Here is a 3,610-nt window from a genome sequence, read left to right as displayed (position 1 = left end):
GGTAAAGGCCTAAGACCTGCACAACAAAAGGCCATACTTCACGCTTCAGCAATTGCAGAGAACTTACTTTAAAATCTAAAAGGTACAGATTAGCAGATGGCAAGAATGGCTAAGTTTTGAGAAAATTAGATGGATATAATTGAGTATAATTTATAATAATAAATTATGTATAATCATTGAAAGTTCAAGCTATTCTAGTTTTTTTTTAAAAAACATCTCTAAATTCAAGCTAACGTAAACTTTAAGCCAATAAACTTAAGCTGGCATTTACCCTGTTAAATAAGAGGTAGGGAAAATATTACTTGACCACTTAAGGTAGTGTATTAATAATACAGATGCTAAAATTTAATTTATATAGAGGCTAATTTTAAACATTAAACTTATCAGTTGAACTGGTTGATACCATCCACTATATAACTATTAATAGTGACATTGTAAACAGTAAACCTGAGCCTGAAAAGACCACTTGTTCTTCCAAAGGACCCAGAGTTCATTTCCCAAGACCCACATGGTGGCTCACAACCTTTTGTAACTCCAGGTCCAGGGGGCCCACATCCTTAACTGGCATCTCTGGACTCCAGGAATGCAGGCAAAACACACTATACCTGTAAACTTAAAAATCACCAAGAAAAAAATAAACAAAAACTAGATAAACAACCGTGGAAGCAGTCGGTTCAGCTTTTCAGCTTCCAGTCTGATTATTCTGATGGGAATCTCTTGATTTGTCAAAACCCAAGCTCTGCAATGTTTTGTGGGTTTTTCCTGAGGGTTTTTCTATGTAGGCCAGGCCGAGATTTGCCTCCTAGTGTGAGGATTAAGGGTGTGTACTACCACCACTTGGCTCTGAAATACTTTTTTTTTTTAATTGTTCATTTTTGGGCGTGATGGTGCATGCCTTTGGTCTCGAAGGCAGAGAGGCAGGTAGATCTCTGAGTTCAAGGCCAGCCTGGTCAGAATTACAGGCTGACCAGGCCTGTTACCATGTTTTGAAAAACAAAAACAATTTCTTTCGGACACTAAAAAACTATCTCCATCATATATCCATTTTGTGGTGAATTTAAGCCTATTTCATCTGGCAACTCTCTCATACCCTGGAGAGTTGCCATTGCACATTTCCTTAGGATACTGAAATAGTTGTAGGTTGCATTTTTGCTAGTTTGTATGTGCTTCCTAGAACTATTGGGGTTGATTCCGTAGGGAACTTGACAGTTTAGTTGACTTTCTTATATTGAAAAGGCACTTTAAAAAGAATTTATCGCCGGGCATGGTGGCGCATGCCTTTAATCCCAGCACTCAGGAGGCAGAGGCAGGCGGATTTCTGAGTTTGAGGCCAGCCTGGTCTACAAAGTGAGTTCCAGGACAGCCAGGGCTACACAGAGAAACCCTGTCTTGAAAAACAAAGACAAAAAAAGAATTTATCATACATAAAGCATTATTGCTAACCATACATCCAGACAAAGTGACATAGAAAATACTCTGTATTTTGACAGCTGTTAAAGGTGGCACATAGCAGTAATCCTAGCACTTGGGAGGTGGAAGTAGATGAATCCATTCAGTGTCATCCACAGCTGTTTAGTAAGTTGGAGGCCAGCCTGAATTATGAGACTGACAGTTAAAATAAAATTGGGTTAATAGTAGTGTTACAGATTATCTAAAACAAATTACATAACCCTTTCATATTTCCCACCATCCTAATCTTTCCCTATTCTTAAACTGGTGGTGGTAACTTTAAGAGCTTTTGGTATTTGAATGTCAGAAAAATCCTACTTAAACGTAGTTACTCCGTTTGCTCGGGCAACCCCTTTACCTGTCTCCATGAAATGTCTATTTCGGACTTTCATAAATACGTACTTCAGAAAACATGTATTTTGTGACTGGCTTCTTTTCACTTAGGCTGTTTAGGTATTTCCATGTTGTAGCATCAGTACTGGGATTTTTAAAGATGAATTTTCCATTGTTAGGCTATACTATATTTCATCAATCTACTTGTAGGTTAATGGACATTCATACTGCTTCCACAAATAATTTTTCTGTCTTTGTGTACAATTTCTGTGTGGGTGTTTTCATTTCTCTTGGGCATTCCTCTTCCACAGGGGCAGAACTGTTGGGTCATGTGGAAACAACTTACCTTTTGAGAAAATGCTAGGTTACTGAAAGCAGGTGCATCTCTACCAGCAAAACCTGAGGTTCTGATTTTTACACATCCTCAACACTTTTTACTTTTTAATTTACATTCCTCTTTCCTCTAGGGAACATGAGTTCCCTACTTATAAGACTCCAAATGGATTCCTAAAACAGCATCATACCCTGTATCAATCTTGTGTGTGTGCATACATACTTATGATAGTTTAACTGATATAAGTACAATATACTAATAAGATATAAGTTATTTAAAGCCTAATTCTTTTTAAACCTTCCATTTAATTTTTAAAACATGGTGGAACATAAGGACTGAAATTGTGGAAAGTGAACATGTAGACAGAATACCATACATGTCTATTTGAATGGTAATACATTTGGACAAAAAACGAACCACTGTTAACTAAAGCCAGAACAGTTCCTAAGAGCTAGTACTGAGTGCCCAGTGAAACTGAATGCACACCACTCGTTTGCAGAGTAGAAATTGCAAGTTGCAAGGGAACCTAGTTTCTTTTCTTCTACTGTAAACACTGACTGAGAAGGCAGTTGCTGTTTACTGAGTTTGTTAACTTAGTCACTTAAACATGTTACATGGACTACAGAAATAACCTTGTTGGGGCTGGAGAGATGGCTCAACGGTAAGAGCACTGACTGCTCTCCCAGAGGTCCTGACTTCAGTTCCCAGCAGTTCCCACGTGGTGGCTCACAGCCATCTGTAATAGGATCTGATGCCCTCTTCTGGTGTGTCTGAAGACAGCTACAGTGTACTGATATACATTAAATAAATATTTTTTTTAAAAAAATAACCTTGTTATTAATATTTGCCTAAATGTAACTAACTACAATGCTGGGATTAAAGGTATTCGCCACCACTGCCTGGCAAATATTTAAAATTTTTTCATTTTATGTGTTTTGTCTTCATGTGTTCACCACATGTACAGGGCCCCCAGAGTCCAGAAGAGAGCTTTGGAACCCCTGGAGCTGCAGGTAGAGATAGTTGTGAGGCCCCATCTGGGTGCTGGCAATCTGGAAGAGCAGCCAGTGCTTGACCACTAAGTCATCCCTCCAGCTTAGATTTTAGTTAACTGTAGTGCTAACTTACACTCTAACCCCTTAACTTACGGAAGCTTCACATTTTCTATTTTATATCCCAAAAAACCACACACTGTACTGTAATTTAGATTTCTCTAGAGAGAAAGAAGACCTCTCTTACTTGGAAAGAAGGGCTAAGGATATTTCAATCACATCAAATGAAGCACACTAATTAAACATACTCTATCTCAATAACCTACTTTAGATACTCAGAAATTGCTTAACTTCAGTTTACTTTGCTAAATTAAGTGGTTTTTATTTTGTGAACAAAATAAGAACACACATTTTACAAACCTGTAATTGACTTCAGAAATAAAACTTTGAAGCTGGGTGTAGTGGTTCATACTTTTAATCCCCACACTTGGGAGGCAAAGGCAAA

The sequence above is a fragment of the Mus caroli genome, unplaced genomic scaffold (genome assembly GCF_978045245.1).
Source record: "Mus caroli unplaced genomic scaffold, Mus_caroli_1 scaffold_12, whole genome shotgun sequence".
Lineage (NCBI taxonomy): Eukaryota > Metazoa > Chordata > Mammalia > Rodentia > Muridae > Mus > Mus caroli.
Note: the sequence above shows the minus strand (reverse complement) of the source record.